Raw genomic sequence first — 19490 nt, forward strand, 5'->3', positions numbered from 1 at the left:
AGCACTTGCAGCTTAAATCCACTGACATCAGACACGAACAATTGTCTCCATCAGATGTTTGCTGGAAAATAAATGTGCTCAAAAGTAATGAAAAGAAATTTCCTTTTTTTTGGAGCAGTACTTGGGCTTGGTCCTGATGGCTCTTTTCCCCTTAAAGCCTGAGCTTTGTTTCAGCCAGTAAGAGAAATTGTGCTGAAACATTGCAGGCAGCTGAGATTGTTCTTCACAAACCAGTGCAGAGAGCCCCGTGTCTCTGTTGTCCTCCTCTTTTTACCAAACTGATTAATTAATATATATTTATTCATTTACAGGCACAGAATGGATAGTAAAAATCAAGAAATCCCTCCTCTTCCTTGGCTTGGAGTTGGCTGTGTTTATCTTCAGTTTTCAAGGGGAAAAAAACCCCAACCCGTGGATTTTGTGCCTTTCTAAACCATTCCTTTGTGTGGTGATTTCACACCAGAGCAGATCCTGTTTCTCCAAAGGGGCAGGAGCAGGAATTGCTGGTCTGCAGGAAATTTGGGTGAGTACCCAGTGAGTACCCAGTGATACACGGCCCTCCCTGGGCTGGAGTGAGTCTTTTCACAATTTCCTTGGCAAAGTGTTGCAGTTTGGGGGAGTGAGTGATGTCTGGGGGTTAGAATATTATATCTGATACTTAGGCTAGGTTGGACAGGGCTTGGAGCAACCTGGTTTAGTGGGAGGTGTCCCTGCCCACGGCAGGGAATTGGAATTAGATAATCTTTAATGTCCCTTCCAGCCCAAACCATTCTATGATTCTGTTATTCTATAATTTTCCTGTTTGCTGTTCCCACCTGCCCTTGTTAAGGGAGACCAATATAAATTCCAGTGAATTCCAGTAATAATTTGTAGTTTTGTGGCGGTTTTATTTTTATGCCCTGTCCCTGAGCAGTTGCCAAGCACTTGGCACATCAGTGCAGGCCTTCAGGAGGTGCCCTTGGTGACAAAGGAATGCCCAGTAACTCCTGGTTGGAGCAGTGTGGGGTTTTGGTGGTTGCCCAACCTCAAATACACATTCTCTGATCCCATAAGAAAGTCTCTGGTGACTAAAATGTTCTTGGGGTTTTGCTTCCTGCGGTGTTGGAATCCCCAGCTGGATTTGGGACAGTTTGGAAGGGGTTATTCCAGACAGGGCTGAGTTCACACACAGTTTTCCCGTGGCTTCAACAGGTTATGGGTGCTCTTAAATCAAACCCCAGTGACTTGCACAGCCTTGCAAGGGTTCTGTAAATTACAGCGGCACTGGGAGGAAACTCTGACTGTGGGCTTTTATACCTGATTTATTGCCCTCCTCAGGAGAGCACAATGAGGACAATGACTTTCACATGCTGAGTCAAACAAGAAACAGCCCAAACTTTGAATTGTTTTGCTCTTTGGCTACTCCAGAAAATCACAGCACATATTTAGGACCTGTCTGGGGTTCATATCTCTTACCTGATAGATGTTATCGGGTGAGAAATGATGTTCTGATTCAATAATGACTGGAAATTCTGGGCTGAGCCCACTCTGAGCCCACTCTGAGCCCCTGCTCTCTGCAGGGTCGTGTTTTGATTTGCTTTTTTAAGCTGAAGCTGCTTCCACTTGTGATGTCCTGTCCTGGCTCCAGCAGCATCCCTTGTCCCCAGGTGCTTCCCCTGACCTTCCAAATATTTTATGGAATATAAAATACATTTCTGTAATGTAGAGCTATTTTAGAAGGTTTATTAACATTTTATATAGTGTACAATGTATGAAAGTAATGGTCCAATTATTTATGTGACAAGATGTCCCTGAAAATGTTCCTATCTGTGCTGTTTTAACAAGGCACAAAAAAATACCACAACCCTCTGCTGCTAATGCCTCTCTGGGTAACAGCCCTCAGTTACAGCCACGCTGCAGTTTCATTTAACATCTGTACTACATCTGTTTTGTTAAGGTTTTAAGAAATAATCTTAATGCAATTAAATAGCAACATTAAATCACAGGGACTTTTTTTTTTACACCCTCTCCCAGTGAGAAGTGCAGTAACACAGCAGAGAATGACAGGGACATGCTGCTGGTAACACTCCATGTATAACACCTCTGACAAGTGTATTTATCCAGGGGAGTGAGGACATTCAGGATCAGGGTCATTTGGAGCATGTGTGGCTCAAATTGGTGGAGTCCCCATCCCTGAGGGTGGCAAAGAAGGGACTGGAGGTGGCACTCAGTGCTCTGGGCTGGTGACAAGGTGGGAACTTGATGGTCTTGGAGGTCTTTCCAACCTCAATGATTCTGGGATTGTATTCAGGGCATTTTCACTAGAAAAGGTATCAGGTGATATCAAAGGTCAGATTTTTGGCCTGCTGCTCACATTATGTTGCAAAAATATCACTATTGTTTTTTAAAAAAGCCTTTTTTCCAGCATCTTCAGCAATTTGGAAGTTGCGTTATAACATTTTTCCTCAGGCAGTAATGGGTATGTTTGTTTATTTCATGCACAGTTGGATAAGTACCTTCCACCTGGCCAGAGGAGATAAATGCAGGCGTTTTTGTCTGAAAGTCTGAACATATTAACCATGAGAAACACCACGTGGAAAACTGAGGAAATCATTTTAAGTTTGTCCTTATAAATGCAGAAGACTGTGAAGGTGCATTTGTTTGACAGTGAGGAGATGAATAAATAAATGAAATGTAGTGGGTACTGATGGTGAATGATGAAATGATTTTGAAATTCTCTGAAAGGGATTCCTTTAAGCTCCAGCTTTAAAAATAAAGTGAGGAAAACTTTTTTTTTTTAATATATTGTGGGGTAAAAAAAAAAGAAAGAAGCAATAGCTATTAAGTGCTGGCAGATAGCTGGTGGGCTTGTGTTCAGGAATCAATCTGGATATCTCAGACAAAAATGAGCTCTGAAGTTATTCTCGTTAATGGATATTGGCAAAATCTGCAGCAGTTTTATATCACTGATAAAGGCAAAGTAAATGAAACACCTACAGCTCAATTAGCTATGAAAGGGTCTCCTGCACTGGCAGGAGGAATTGGCTCTGAAGAAAGTGATTGCAAAGTTAGTGATTGGCCTCTTGCCTTTGGTTTTTGGCATTGTCCCACTGGGCAGAGGGACCTGGCAGAGCTTCTGCTCCGTCTGGGAAGGGCCTGGACCTAAAGTGGGGGAGAAGGGAGGGAAGTAAGAGAGACTTGCTGCTGTCTGCTGCCCTCAGGGGAGGAGATTGGCATTTCTCTGTCTGTGAGAAAGGAGGAAACACTCCCAGAATGGTTGGGTTGGAAGGGACCTTAAAGCCCACCCAGTGCCACCCCTGCCAGGGCAGGGACACCTCCCACTGTCCCAGGCTGCTCCAAGCCCCAATGTCCAGCCTGGCCTTGGGCACTGCCAGGGATCCAGGGGCAGCCCCAGCTGCTCTGGGAATTCCATGCCAGCCCCTGCCCACCCTCACAATCCCTTCCCAGTATCCCATCTAACCCTGCCCTCTGGCACTGGGAAGCCGTTCTCAGGAAATCTGAGGATGTGGGAGATGGGAACAGTTTTCCCTGCTCACTCCTGGCCTCCCTGTGGTCTGAGAAACATCTCTCAGAAACAGGAGGGCAGCACAAATTTTCCCCAGTCTGGAAGGGGCTCTGCACCAATCCCAAGGCCATTTTAATCTCGCGTGCAGGAAGCCTTTCCGGGCTCTGAGCAGCACCAGGGGATGCTCATCCCTGCCTGCAGCCCTGGCAAGAAGGTGAGACAGGAATAACAGCCAGGCTGCTGCTGTAGCACCGAGCTCTTCCTTCCCTGACTGAGCTGTGCTCCTTTAGCGCTGCCTGGTGCCAGGCACCGAGGAGAAAGCAAAGAGCCCCGCTCCACTTCCTACAAAACCTCATTTTGCGCACGGCTAATTAGCCTCATCCTGGATTTACTCTCCTTTACTGCCATTAGTGAGCCTGCCTAGGAAAGAGGAAAATCAAAGTCCATCTCACCATTCTGGGGCCGTACTAAGCAGTGGAATTAACTGTGAACAGGAGTTTTAGTGTCTGATCCAAATCACTTTTAAAATTTAATGAGCTCGCAGCTGTCCCACCCATGTGCTTGAGCACTTTTCCCTTCCACAAGTTATTTTTGTCCTCAGAGTCTGGTCAGGGAACAGCTGCAGGAGTGGTATCTCTGCACTGAAATACCTGAAAGCTGGAATTTTAGCAATATTTAACTGAGGATATTGGGGAGACTGACCCACACTTCTGAAGGTTTCAGTGTTTAATAAAGAACTACTGAATTTAGGATTGCACAGTAAATTTTTTTTTTTTTTCCCCTCTGGAGGTTGTTGTGAAAATCTGATCCTGGCAGTGAATTTTTTTTTTTTCCCCCTCTGGAGGTTGTTGTGAAAATCTGATCCTGAAGTAATTTGAGTGGTTGTTGTAAACACCGTAATTCCATGTACGATGGTTAATGTGAGTATCTGAGGTAAGTCCATAATTCTGGTTATTATGGGAAAGTAGTGCAGGTAAGAAGTATTTAAATGAGACAGGTAGAAGGACAAATGCTAAATTTAATCAGTTAGAAAAAAGTAAAGACATGAAAGGGAGTTAATATGAAGTCCTGGCTGGTCTAAATGCAGTAAATCTTATTCTGAGGGGAAAAGCTGATTCTCTGAATGAGGGGCATGAACTAAGGCAGCTGAGTAAGAGCTAAATAAGAACCCATTTTCCTGCTTATAATTTGAGTAAATTCTGCAGTGTTTTCTTCATGTGGGAACACAGGATCATCTCTGGGTGCCTGACACACACACACACAAAATTCACAGGAATATTTGTGGCAGCAAATGAGGATTTCTGTGGGACACACTGGGTTTGAAGCTAAAATGGATTTTTCTGTGGTGATCCAAGGCACTACTGGTGTTAGAATAATAAAAGGACACGCCTGTGAGTCGCCAATAAGTTTAAATTTACCTAAGGGGAGAAAATGAGAAGTTACAATGTTATGGGAAGGGATTTTCCCTCTCTGTTCCTGTGCAGTAATGTGCAAATGGGAGCTGGCACTGGGGACAGGACACAGAACATCTCAGCAGGCACTGGGAAGGTTTGGCAGCTGTAAGAGCTGAACCTTGGGTGACTCGGAGCACTCTGCAAGTTTAAGTTTAACACAATTTTGGAGAAGTGTTACGTTGGCTGTGAGTTTGTGACCTTCACCTGCAGGTTTTGGCTCCAAACCAAATGCTCTGATTTCCGTGGCTTTACAATAAATCAGCACAAATGCAGTCAGACCATATCACAGCTGTTTAGAAACCTGATAATTCTATAATATTATCTGGTTGCACATAAGAATAGAATATTTTGAATGTAGTGTTTTGACACTGGAATCTGTTACATTTCTCTTGTAAATTATCATCCACCTGGCTGCTTTACATAGCAGTAATTTCGTTATTACTGGATTATCGATGATATTCTTCCCTTCATTTCAACCATGACATTGACCATAAAGAAAAGCCCAAATCAATTATTTGAAATGACTCTGAAATACTTACAGTGCATTTATTAGGATGTTTCTGAGACCCTTTTTGTGGGCTTGAATGAGATGTCCTAACCACTAATAAAGTGTGTTTTCCCAGAAGATAACACAGCAAAAAAAGCAGCTTGGTGTGGAAAAGTATCATCTCTGGTGGAACACTGGGAAGCTAACGTGTTTAAAATTGTGCAGCAATTTAAAATCAAGTTACAAGTTAATCAGGTAACATCAGCTTTGCCTCATTTCAGTCCTGGAACAAGCACTAAATTGTGGATTTGAAACAAATGCAAGCACACGTCTGCAGCAGGTAATGTCCAACCTGGACATGTGTTCTTTGGCTCCATAAAACTTTCGTAATTTCCACCTGGATGTTGTTTTTATTGGAGCTCTCCCAGTTTCAGTTTGCTGGCTCCATAAGGGGGGCTGATTGATTTTTATGCTAATCCTAGGTGAAAAGCAGCTGTTGTAGCCACGGCTTGCACTCAGCTAATCCGGCTCATCAGGGCTGTAAACAGCCAGATAAAGCAGGGCTGCTGAGAGGGGATTTCAGTCTGTAAGGTGCTTATATCCCTTCGATCTGGGGGCTTTCCCTGGTGTTCACCTTAGCAGGGATTTGCACCAGTTTGGCCGGGCTGGGATGGGGCCCTGCTCAATGTCCCGGTGCTGATGAAGGATGGAGAGAAACGATGGAAGGGCTTTCCCACCCCAGCTCTTGCAAAGGAGGAGAATTCCAGTGGGATGGGAGGGAAGCACCCTGTTCTTTGTGCTCCCTGGCTGGAATTGCTGCTGGATTCCTGCTTTTTTGGGGGTGTCCCTCCTGGCCCTCTTTCCCCAGCCAGAGCAGAGCGATGCCATAACGAGGGAGGGATTTACACCCGCTCTAAATTTGATTTGATACCACAAACATTGTATAAAGAGGAGCTTGTTCTTTTATTAAATACTCCCAGCCTGAGGGCACAGTTTATACAACATCATTACACCTGGTAGGAATGAGTCAGTCCTGTTCCCTTTCAAGTGATGGATGGCAGGGGGGGTGTGTATCCAGGAGAAAAGGGTTGTGCTGTTCATTCATCCACCAGCTAATGAGCACTAGTGGATTTTTTATATAGATATATAAATAAATACATAATTTGGTGATATTTAACCTGGTCTAGTGGAACATTCCCTGAGCGTGGAATGGGGTTGGAACTAAATGGTCTTTAAAGTGCCTTCCAATCCAGTCCTTCCTGTGATTCCATGATTTTCTCTGTGCCAGACTCATGGATGTATCCCCACACCCCCTCCTCTCCCCTCCGCTTAATTACCTCTGCATTCACTCACCACCTCTAAACTGCCACACACAACACTGAACGCAGAATTAACTTCCTTTAGTGCCTACAACAGAATTAAACCCCAGCTTAAGCAGGGCAGACTTCAGTTATTAATCCTCCCATGAGCAACTATAATTATTTTTGCCAGCACTAATTTCATTTGCATATGTATTGTTAAGTTGCAGATCACAGGGAAGCAAGGGGGGCTTTGGGTGCTTTGCTGAATGGAGCAGTTCTGTCAAAGCACAGAAGCTGGGGGGAATGAAGTGCTGATTTAAAGGAGGGGAAAAGCAGCAATGCACTGACATAAAAAGGTAGATTAACAGCTCTGAGTGTTTCTGATCTCTCTGTTTGTGAGAGGATTCCTGGGAGAGGTTGTTGTCCTACATCTGTCAGGAGTGACTGAGTTTGACAGTGAAGGTGACAGGGTGGTGGGGCTGAACAAACACAGCTCGGTGTCTGCCTTCAAACCAGCAAAAAGAATCACAAACCACTTCAGTTGCAGGTGGAAAATCAGTTTTATTGGGCTTGGCCTCGCATCGTGTGTGCCCAGAGTTCTGAGGTGATACAAACACCTGGTTGTTGGCCAAAGGACTGGAGCAAAATTTCATTTGGGCCAGTGGATGTGCCACAGTTTTTTCCTTCACAAATTTTGAGGAAACTTCAATCTATGTCACTTTGCTTTGTTTTGCAGGTTGTTGTGGCCTTGGCTGTCAGAGCGTGGGGGTTTGTTGGTGATAATTCCTGTTCCAAGCCGAAAAAAGCGCTCACGTAAGTCAGCTCAGATGGTTCTTCCTCTCCCTCCTTTTTCGCAACTTATTTTTGGGTGCTAAAGTTGTCACTACCAGTTGGATGGGACAACACAGGCTTTGCATTTTCCTTGTGCTGTGGTAGGAGAAGTGATTTCCGTAGTTTTTGCTGGGATTTGCCTGGAAAATTATTCTGTGACAGCTGATGAAGGAAGAGTTTGGAAAGGACATGGGTTGGCTGATGTGTGTCCGCCCTTGCCTCTGTGGGCTGTACAGCAAATAACCAGGTCCTCCTTTTCCCTGGAGCCCTGAGATTCATGGCTGTCTCTCCAGTTCTTGCTGATAGTTATTTCTGGCAAACAATCTCAGCACCAAGCTCAGTCTTTTGTGCTCAGGGGTGACCTCGAGGATCAAAAATGTGAGAAAAGAAGCTGCAAATGCAACGGTGCTCACTCACCAAACCTCTGCAGGGCACCCAGTGAGCACTGTGACACTGAGACACTGTAAAAATATTATAAAAATAGGCATGTTAATAAGGGAGAAGTTGCCAAGAACTTGGGAGGAGAAGTGGGGAGCAGCAGTATCTCAAAGCCACAGCTGGGAGTTGCACAAAGCTTTTTTCTTGCTCAACAGGCAGAGTGAAATAAATTTATTTTATTAATGGAAATCTCTTTTTCCAATAAGAGAGCTCAGAAGGCGGAGGGCAAGAAAAGGGAACGGTCAACTTAAGTTCTTAATGCATAGCATTTTAAACTCCTTCCTTTTTACGAATGTTTAATTCATCGCTAAATGTTCCTCTATTTAGTGCTGCTGAAATGGAGTCAGAAGTAAGAAATCCTCGAAGAGCTTGGTCCATGCAGTCATAAATGTTCCACATGATTTCTGTTTAAATCTTCAGTGCTGGACAACTTTGGACATTTAATATTGAACTCTTGATTTTTCAGGTTGTTTCCTAAACTGCACATTATTTTTAACAATTATCAGGTGGAGGTAATTTCCACAGGGGTGGGAAAGGCCCTCTTGTCCTGGGAACAAAAATGTTACCTAAGGATGAGAAAACAGTTGTTGGAGGTGCTGGTCTAGCGAGCATGGGAACAATTTAATGGGTCAGATGAAGTCATGGAATGGTTAGGGTTGGAAAAGCCCCCAGGGCCATTGAGTCCAGGTGTTATCCCAGCACTGCTGTGGAAGTCGTGGCCCTGCCTGGCCCAGCAGCCAGCAGGAGTCATCCTGGGAAATGGAAAAGCTTCCAAGTGTCCTCTGGCAGCCTCCAGGCAGCTGGTTCTGAATTTCTGTGGACTGAGGGTTTCAGGCTCTTTATTTCCTCAGAGCACTTCCCTGCCGGGGTGAGCAGCCCAGCCCAGCCTGCTGGGAGCAGGAGGGGAAGGATGGCCACTAAATCTGTTGGGTTGTGAGCAGGCCCAGGAGTTGTCACGGGGACACAGAGTGTGTGAGCAACTGCAGCTCCAGCAGAATCGGCTCCAGCGCTCCCGAGGCGCCACCTGAGGATGGCATCTGTCAGGGCTGGAAGGGATTGAGGAGCAGGAACGGGCACTGGCTCTGCTCCCTCACATCCCAGATCAGCTGTGCTCTGCACTGCACAACTTCTCTGCTCTTTTTTCATCCAGCAGTGGCCTCACCTCCTCCAGCACTAACTCTGTGAGGAGGGAAACAAATGGGGCAGGAGCTGACTCAGGTGCACCAGGACAACTTTAATACTTCTGAGTGTTTTTATACCTTTCTGTGCCAACAAGAAAGAATATCAATGAAAGCTATGACTTGCAGGTGCCTGGAAGTGGCTTTGACATAGATATTCCAGAGTAAACACAGCTGGGATGTTTGCAATACAGAAATCTGTCCTAGCTGGGAACAGATGCGGTGCTACAGGCACCTTGTAGAGAGAATCAGGTGTAGGTGGCACAAGGTGAGACCCCACTACAAATACAGGGGGCAGAGAGATTTGTCACATTCAGGGCAGCTGAGCTCAACTCACATGTGTTTTGTGCCTAAAAAACAATTCCATTTTTTGCTCAGACTATTCTATCCATCTCCACAGTGGGAGAACAACAAGGGGAGGAGCAGCCCTTGGGAAGGTCCCTGTCCACTACTAGAGAAGGTTCGTGTAGCTTGAAATGAAGGGAAAAAACATCGTGGATGCCCTGGTCCAGGCATATGTGAGATCCCTGGAGATCTGGGGCCATCCCCCATGAAATGTTCCCTCTCTGAGGACCTGCAGCATTCCCAGCCCAGCTCCTTTCTCTCTCAGCCCATCCTGCACATTTTCCAATGGCCTCTTTCTTTCAGTCCTTGTTCCCACTTGGATTTATCCCTAGCTCTGTGGGCAGCAGCTCAGTACAAATATCCAACAATTCCTCCTTTTACCTGCTCTGCTTAGATGGGGAGTGAGTGTGATTCCAGCAAGGATGGGAGCTGTTCCTAAATAACCCAATCTCCTGGCTTGCAGTTGTTTGAAGTGACAGACTTGGTATTTGTGTCACTGTGGGGTGGGTAACGCTCGGAGTGCTTTGGTTCAGCTCTGACGAGACAAATCTGAACATCATTTTTCACTGGACATTTTCTGCACAAATCATCTTCTGTGAATTCCCTGCATGCTCTGGGATGACAAGAACGCTGTCACAATCCCCAGGATGTGTTCTGGAACAAAATTCTTCCAAAATCTCAAACACGACATGACAGAATACAATAGTGGTGATTTCAAACCTCTGTTACCAGCTGCTGCTCTCATGAGGCTGATGGAACAAGAATCCTTCAGGTAGAAGTTCTTCCTGGAAAGGGCTGTCAGGCATGGGAAAGAGCTGCCCAGTCCCCATCCCTGGAGGTGCCCAAGGAAGGCCTGGATGTGGCACTCAGTGCTCTGGGCTGGGGACAGGGTGGGCATCAGTCGAAGTCTGGACTTGATGGCCTTGAAGGGCTTTTCCAACCATAATTCCATTAGATATTTGGGTTTATGTATCACTCCAGTTCTCCCACACTGGGTCTAAGTTTATCCAGTTAATTTGCTCAAAGCAAAATGTTCAGTGTCTGGAGAGGTCCTGTTATTTAATTGAACACCTCCCTTCTATATTGCTGCTCGTAAAGTGAATTTAACATTAAAGCAAGGACCACCTTATTTTTGTCCCAAGAGCTCTCAGTGGTTTCTAGAGCTTCTGTGTCTGCAGTCACTGTGGAACCAATTAAAACACAATTAACCCATTTGTCTCGGGTTCAAACGCAGACCTGGTGTGGGCCCCGAATGCTGGGGTGGAAGCAGCTGGTGATGTGAAGGGAAAAGCGGAGAGGAGGGTTGGGCAAGGGGAAACAATGACAATAATATTGTGCAGTAAGATGTTAATGAATTTCAGGTGATGTTTACCATGTTTGCCATGACTGGCTTTGGCTCTGGGATGGGTTTCCATCTTCCAAGAAAACAGCCAACAATTCTGCTGGCCCATCCCTCACGGATGATTGACTGTAAAACGGATGTCGTCCCAGCTTTTATACCCCAGAGCTCCTTGCTAAGTGGGGAATTGTTCTCAGGCTGAGGAATTAATAGCAAAGTTTCCCTGGCAGGAAGAGCCAGGCATTCATCCCACAGCAATTGTTCCCAGAACTGGCAAATACAAATTAAGGCACTTTGCTGCTGCATTTGTTTTTTCTGTGGAGGTCTTTATTTATGACATTTGCTGTTTAGGTTTGAAATCTCAGCCCTATATAGAGTTACACACAAATTACACAGGAAAGCAGAACGTGACTGGAGACAAGAATAAACATTACCACCAAGAGAAATGATTGTTTTCAGAAATACATCCAACCCTACCCCTTTTTCTTGTATAAAACCTGATTTTTACTCCTCAGGACCTTTGTCAGACTAAGTAAAATTATGTTCTGCATTAACTCTTTTATGCTGAGGTTTTTTCCTGTTCTTAAGGGAGGCAAGAGGCTGCACCCTGAACATCTCCAGAGAGCCACACGCCTTGAGGGCCAGTGCTGGCGTGTGGAGCACCATCCCCGCTGTCTGAAGAGGGCACAGGGAGACTCTCACCATTAATAAAGGGTTCTTTGGAAACCTCTCCAACACAGCTGAAGTCCAAAAATTACTTAAAGTGCTCCGAAACGCCACTTAAGGGGCCATAACTCAGCTGAGACTGAGAGCTCCTGGTTTCTCCACAGTAGCTGGGAGTTGTTCGATCCCACCACTTTTAATGACTTCAGAGTAAAAGGAAAGTTACTTTAAAGTAAGAAAATCATTCTCCCCAGTGGGAAGCTTCCTGGCAAGGTCTAATTCATGGTTTGAATGAGCTCTCTAGACCAGAGCTCGTTGAGGTGTCTGCTGGGTGAGGGGAGAGGGGAACAGCTTTGACCTGGAAATAGCTGAACTTTGGTATCAAATCTGTATTTGCTGTTGCCTTCTGTTGAACTTCAGTGTGTGCCAGGCTTGGAGGGGCACTGGAAATAGAAACATACATCTGAAACCAGCAAATATTAAAGGTAACAATGCATTAAAATAATAACAGGTAAACACTGTGCAGGAGGAGGAGATCCCTGCACCAGGGACTGAATCACTTCTGACGAGGTTAAAACAGAAAAACTGACAGGAGCTAAACATTGTCATTCCTTGTTCTTCAGTGACAGAGGCATTTGTTTAATTTTGGACCTGAAGTAACAATTAAATAAGCTTTTCTAGTTTTTGCAGGAGTCAGTTTTTCAAGTCATTTAAATTAATGTTTATTTGTCTAAAAGTCCCAAAGCCTGGCAAGGATCTGGCCATGCTAAACCACCTTTCTTATTTCCTTAACTCGAGGTGTAGAGGCAGCAGAGAGAACCTGTCTGTCCTGGTTAGGCTGATCTAACACCAGGAATCTGAATTTAGCTGACACACAGATGACACCCACACCCAGCTCATCCCTTCCCCACAGTGCTTTTTTCCATCTGTTTCTGAGGAGAGGAAAAGCAAATCAGGTGCTGGGTTGGTTTTGTTGCTGTTTTGTTCGGGAGAGAGCAGGCTCTGCTTCCTCCAGGTGCAACATTCATTTGCCAAAGCAGACAAAATTTATATTCTTTTTCAACATTTAGAATTTAATGTGGGGTTAGAGGCAGAATTTCATCCCTGTAGTGCTGTAGTTGTGGGAGCAGGAGCTGCACAGGGGTTTCAGCATCCCCTGCTGGAAATTCTTTATGAATATCCAGGTTCAGGTACATGTGGATGGTGGCTTGGCCACATCTGGACATGTCACCTTTACCTGCTCAGGCCTGAGGAGCATCAGTTGGTCATGGGTTTAGCAGAAACACAAAACAGCGCAAAATAAAGGGATTTCCAGGAGCCAGGGTGGCCCTGCAGCACCCAGCTCCCCCTGTCCCCTGCACAACCTCAATGTGAGACTTGGGAGAGCAAATACGAGGAGAGGCTTGTGAATATCTCACTGAAATTCCTCTCTGTTGATCCCCAAATTTCCAGTTCTGGTTATGCAGCACAGGGAAAATCACAGCCTTTATGCAGCACTGAAGAAAATAAGCAAACTTTTATATTCCTAAGCTGTTAAAGTAAGAGGTGGAAATCCTGGATGTGCTCCATACACTCAGAAAATCCAGGGTTCCATTTCTGTATTTTTTCTGATTGGTGCTGCACTTTCAGATGCTCTCATTTCACACGTGGAAATTGGTGATGAGCAGATTAAGGGATTTCCTACCACCTGTGGAGTTACTAGAAAAAGCAGGTGCTGGTTATGCTGGAAATAGAATTCTACCTTGGAATTTAGACTTCTTTTATTTGCACACTTCTGAGAAATGAAACATATGTGACTCCTAATGATCTAAGTTATTAGAGAGAAAAAGAAAGCTTTAAGGGATCTGGCCCCAAGACTGTGTCCTATTAATTGTAAATGTAAAATAATTTCTCTGATGACAATGGAAAACTGCACAGTAATTACAGTGGCCCAAGAGAAGAAATTACTGTGGAGTCTCAAGTTATGAAACAGCTCCAACCTTTTTTAATATCACAGAAATGCTCAGACTTCATGCAAGAAAAGCAAAATACCCCAAGGTAGTCTAATTTAATCTCCCAGCAAACAGAAATCCTTTTTTCTCTATATGCAAATCCATTTTTATTGCAGCAAAGAGCAATGTGTACTTCGTTTTTTTTCTTTTAGCTCATTGGAAACACAGCTGATGTAATTGGACAATTGATGTAATTGCAAACGCAATTGCAGTAATTGCACATGCAAATAAGGGATTATTCTCAGGGCTATAAAACTTTTGGGAGCAGGTACAATGTACTCCTGCATTGCTTGGCACATAATTGTATGGGTATTTTGCACCAAGGTTTTTATGCAGCTCCTGCCTCCTTATTTATTTGGGAACAGCTCCGTTCCCTAAATATGAAATATCCTTTACACAGCAAGCAATAAAAATAATGGGTTCCCCGTAATACTCAGGGCTGGGAATGCATTATTTCTAAACTGTGGTGCCTTTTACTTTATGGAGAGTGAAATAAACACTTATGGGAGATAAAACCTCATTTAAGCTCCACAGCCACGGGGACCATCGGGAATGTTTGCTGGTCCTGATGGCAGTGGAAAGGGGACATGGCAGGCAATCATTTATGATGTTTTTTTAAACCTGTTGTTGCTAATGATAACATTTTAAATGTAATAACTTTTCCTTTCACTCCTTATCTTTCCGTTTCCTTGTGTCAGGAGCTGCTCTGTGGTAAAATCCTCGTTTGTGTGTGAGGAAAAGCCATGCATTAGTGCAGCCCAGGTGTTTCATAGCTCTGCTTCCGAGCTGCTGGAGTTCAGCATGGAGCTGTGCATGCTCAGGTCGTTCCTTGGCATTGGATAATACCTCTTTTCCTTGTTTTCCCCTCCTTTTTTACCCCCTGACTGCAGTGGAGGCACCAGCAGTGTTCCAACAGCACCAGGCTTTAAGGGAGCTGGTAGAGCCAGATCCAGGTAACATGGGCTGAGTACATTGAATTTATTACTTTTATTGTCTTCTATTCCAGAGCAGGAGTGTCTGCAAGCTCCACATCTGCTATTAAAGGAAACTTTGAATTTATGAGGCAAGTAAAACTCCAGACTGGGATATCATTGTTGGTAAAAGCCAGTGGCACTACAGGAATAAAGTAGAAACGCTAGTGATGCCTCCTGACATTGGAGAGGGCCAGGCAGGTTTCTGTTGTGGACAGGAACATCCAGGCAGGTGTGGCAGAAAGGCAGGAAGGGAACAGTACCTGAGGGAGAACAGGGCCATGTTCTCAGCTGTGAGGATCAATAGAGATCAGTTTCAGTGTACAGGAAATGCTTTTCCATACAATCACAGAAATATCTCCCCCAATATGTATTTAAAGCCAGAGGGATCCCTAGGAAGAGCTACAACACTTTATTTCCAAGAGTTTCCTGGGCCAAGAAAGGGGCAGGAAAATGCACTTTCCCATTCATATAATTTTGGCCCAAGGAATGAATTTTTCAGATCAAGCCATCGTTTTTATTGTGGTTCTGCGGTGCTGTGGTTCCCAGAATAGCTCCAGGACTGACCCAGGGGTGATGTGAGCCCACTTCCTCCTCACTGTGAGGCCAATTCCTGTATTTGTCCATGTTCCTGCCTCAAACTCCATGTTCCTCATCACTCTCTGAACACTGGAGTGACTCTCTTGGGAGAATGGTAAAGAAGAGGGAATTGGATTCCCAAAGGCTTGTGCTTCCTCATAAATTCCTCTCTGTATAGGGTGGTGTCTGTATGAAAATTATGGATTTTTGCTTTGCAGAAGTATTGGTGGCCTGACACTGCCAGAGTCTGGGTTATTCACACTTTTACCTCAATGCAGTCTGACAGTTCTTGTTCCAAAGCCACGCTCTGCAAACACAGAGGTGCCCAGAGCCCCGAGGTTTGCCCTGCACAGACACAGGGGCATGATCCACAGGGCAAGTAATCCTGGGAATTGCCTGTCTCGGGTGGCCAGCTCCAGCTCTGGACAAGGGAAGGGTTGTGGCACTGCCCTGTCTGCAAGAATTAAATTTGAGAACAGGATTATTTGCAGGTTCTTGCTGTTTAATCTCCCTGAGAAGGCCCTGCCGTGCTTTGTTGAACAAACACTTACGTGAGATGGGAGCTTGATCTTCACATGACGTTTGTAGCTTGATAGGAAGAACCTCTGGCTTAATCTGTTCTACTAAGAGATGGGGATTTATTTTATTTATCAAATTCAAGTATGATCTTAGGGTTAGTTCTTCAGCTGATGTGCTCCAGTGTAGAATAGTGTTGGATCTGGTGGAGAAATTCTAATGCAAGTAAAGGCTTTATGCTTCCCTCATTTCACCTTCTCTCATTTTCTTCGTCTTAATTCCAGTAGAAAGACATTCTGTTTTACCTTGGTTCGTGTTTATTCTCAGAGTAAGAGCTTTCACTGCTCGCCCACTGCTGTCCATGGATTGGGAATGCAGTTCCTCTGGATCCAGGGTATCTTCACACTCCTGATGGGCAGGTGAGCTCATATTTCCATAGAAAAACTGAATGGCAGAATGGTTTGGGTTGGAATAGACCTTAAAGACAATCCACCCCTGTCCTGGGCAGGGACACCTTCCACAGAGCAGGTGACAAGATGAGGGAATAGAAGTCAGTGACAGCAGTCCTTCACCTGGAGCAGAACTGATGTTCCAAATCCACAGAGCTGTGTGTCACACAAACAGATGAAACACAGGTTTAGCAGTAAGTGCAGATTGTTAAAGGGGAAGGTGATTCGAGCCCTTTGTGGGACAGAGCTGTTTCTGTGTCACAGTTCCCAGTGTTGTTCCCCTCCTGGGCTGTCCTGCAGGGAGGGCCCTCTCGTTCCAGAGGCTGGGCTGAGGCTCCACGAAGGTCTATTTGCAAAACCCCAAACAAAGCCTTGTATTAAAACCAATCCCCCATATGGTGGCAGCCTTTTGAAAGAGATGGGGGAAAACTCCTTCCATTGAATGTTTGTTTTAATGCAGTCAGAAAGAAAAACAGATCATGTGGAATGGCTCCTCTCAATTCCATGGGGAAAAATGGGCATCTCTGAAGCACTTCCACGGAAACCTGAGAGAGGAAGAGGCTGCCTAATTCCTTGCTAACAAGATTATTTCGATTCTTGACCTTATATCAAGACAGGAGTGGTTTTAATCATTTCCATCACCTCTCAAGTGCTTATAACAGTCATAGTCTTAGATAAATACAATTCTTGCCTTTGTATAATCTTCTCTATTTTCATAGAATAAAACTACATTTTAGGCTAAAAAAAAGGTGGAATTTCAAATGGACAGTGCAAACGTGCAATTTTAATGTACTGAGAGATAGAAGGATGTAAACCCATAAATATATCACTAAAATCAACCATGTGTCCTCATGGCACAGACATGAAAAATGTCAGCTTCATTAGCAAGGTGAAGGCTTTGTGTGATTCCCCCTGGAGAGCTGCCAATATAACTAAATACAGTCAATGGTATAAATATAGGTCCCAATATAAAAAACAGAGGTCCCACTTCTGCTATCTGTGTTGTTGTGAATGCCTCAGCAGAGGCTGCACAGTGACTTGGTAGAGTTTGTTCCTCTTCCCTGAGACATTTCTGCTGGTGTTCAGCAAATTCCAAAATTAGGTGTTCAGCAGCATCCTCCTCGTTCCCAGCAGCTTTTCAAGAGCAGCGAGCCCTGTGCTGGCAGCTCCTCTGCTCTCTGCTGCTCCTGGCAGGGAGCTGTGGGCAGGGCAAATCTGTTTGCCAGAGATTTAAGTCCTGTAAAGCAGGGCCATGAACTGGAAAGCACGCCAGGGAAAGTGGGGCTAATTCCTTTAACTGCCCCGTTAGGCTTTGCTCCTCACTCCTCCAAGGATCCGACTGCTGAGGAAAAGCTGTTTCCTGGGAAGCTCTGCCACCACTGGAGGCTTTGGGGCTTTCCAAAGGGCCTGTTTGGCAGCAGTGCTGCGAGGGAGGAAAGGCTTCAATCTGAAGTGACTCAGTGCAAGGAAGAGCTTTTTTTTTGCCTCCTTTTCCCTTTGTTCCGTGGCTGCTGCCTGCCAGAAGCACTCGGCTCAGACAAGCAGAGGCGTTTGGGAGGCAGGAAAATCCCAACACCACAGCAGAGTGACACTGTTTGCCCCCAGCTGTGGCAGGGAAGAGCAGCCTCTCTGTGCTGTGGCATCCAGGCAAAGCACCAGGAGAGCTTTTTTTGGGGGGCAGGTTTAGAACCGTGGTAGCTGTGACAGTGTTTTGCCTTTCTCACTGCTCCGAGTGAGGCTGCTGTGCTGCCCTCAAATGACCTGCTCCTGCAAGCTTTCATCCCCCAGTGAAAATAAAAAGAAGGACAGGAATGCACCAGTGACCCACAGGTGTGAGGAGCTCTGAGGGGATCTGCAGTACCAGCTCCACCTGCCTGGCACCCTGGTCCTGCAGGAACTGTTTTCCCAACAGCAGCTGTGAAGGCAGGGCAGGATTTAAAATACAGTTCAGGAAAGAATGGAGAAATCCAGGAAAGATGGAGAAGGACTTTTTACAAAAACATGGAGTGACAGGAAAGGGGCAGATGGTTTGGAGATGAAAGTAGTAGGTTTAGATTGAATGTTAGGAAGAAATCCTTCCCTGTGAGGGTGGGCAGGCCCTGGCACAGGGTGCCCAGAGCAGCTGGGGCTGCCCCTGGATCCCTGGCAGTGCCCAAGGTCAGGCTGGACATTGGGGCTGGGAGCGGCCTGGGATAGTGGAAGGTGTCCCTGCAGGGGTGGGATGGGATGGGCTTTAAGGTCCTTCCAACTCAAACCATCCTGGGATTCTATGAATAACCTGAGTTGAAAGGAACTCCCAGGGATCACCAGCAGTGATGGGCCCCCCACCCAGGTAATGATTCTTGTCCTGGACCCCTCTGCCCCTCTTTGTGCTCAGCCCAAAGTCCCCTTTGTGCTCAGGGGAAGGGACTTGGTTTCTTGGCCTCTCTCCACCCCTGGCTCATGGAAATGCAGTGTCTGTGCTGACTGGCAGCTCGGAGAGTCACAGCCTGCTTATTGTTTTAGAAATAAAGATATTAGCATGCAAATGACTCTGGGAGGTGTTTCTTCTCATTAGAGAATGGAGATCATTTGATAAAAGATGCAGAGCACTTCATCTGTAAAAGGGTTCAGCAAATTTGTCTTGTCTCCACGGCTCTCTCACCATGAGAGCTCGGGGAGTGCAGCGGGGAAAGCTCGGGAGACAAATGGTTTATGACACTCAGGTTACCTTTACTGTGCAAGGTGGGCGTGAAATGTTTTATGGGGAGACAAAAAAGATGATGGGCAATTAACTACAAACTCATGCAGCAGGTTTATCATATGCTCAGCTCATCCATCTGTGTCTCAGTCTCCAGCAGACTCATGAGTTTCATCAAGAAAACCATTTTCAAACTGGCAGAGCAAAACCGATCGGTTTTGCCTCTGAGCTCCATGGAGGTTTGCAGTGCTTTTATCATACATTTATGGTTTACAGATGCAAAATACACATGTAAGGGAAAAAAGGGGGGCAGATGCTTCTCCCCTTGCAGGGGGCACGTTTTGAAATATTTCTCACCCAGGGACCAGTTCTGCAAAAGCTTGTGTGCATGTGAATGGCTTTACTCAGATTAATGGAATCCTTTGGGTTGAGATGCTAAACACGGTGTGTAACTGCATTTAAATTCCAGCCCCTGTCCTGTGATACTGAAAGAATGGCTCAGGGAATGAGGAGAGGAAGGATGAGCTGGTGGTTAATGACTGAATTGTTCTGGAAAATGTTGGTGCTGGTTTTGCCTCTGCTGCAGATGGTCTGTGTGACCCTGGGTCAATCACTTGGTCTGGATGTAACTCAGTTTTGGTCTGTAAAGTCACAGAATCATGGAATGAGTTGGATTGGGAGGGATCTCAAAGCCTATCCAGTGCCACCCCTGCCATGGGCAGGGACACCTCCCACTGTCCCAGGCTGCTCCAAGCCCCAAAGT

The 19490-nt window shown here is 45.5% G+C and overlaps 1 long non-coding RNA gene across 1 annotated transcript in view; it reads left to right on the top strand.

Annotated features, from left to right (window-relative positions):
* Positions 1–121: 121 nt before the first annotated feature.
* LOC108446966 overlaps positions 122–19490 on the top strand; it is a 27386-nt gene continuing 8017 nt past the window's right edge. Inside the window, exons 1-4 of the long non-coding RNA XR_001862311.1 lie at positions 122–523; positions 4350–4438; positions 7484–7560; positions 14539–16017. This is a non-coding gene — a long non-coding RNA (uncharacterized LOC108446966). The remainder of the gene's footprint in view (positions 524–4349; positions 4439–7483; positions 7561–14538; positions 16018–19490) is intronic.

The sequence above is a fragment of the Corvus brachyrhynchos genome, unplaced genomic scaffold (genome assembly GCF_000691975.1).
Source record: "Corvus brachyrhynchos isolate BGI_N302 unplaced genomic scaffold, ASM69197v1 scaffold95, whole genome shotgun sequence".
Classification (NCBI taxonomy): domain Eukaryota; kingdom Metazoa; phylum Chordata; class Aves; order Passeriformes; family Corvidae; genus Corvus; species Corvus brachyrhynchos.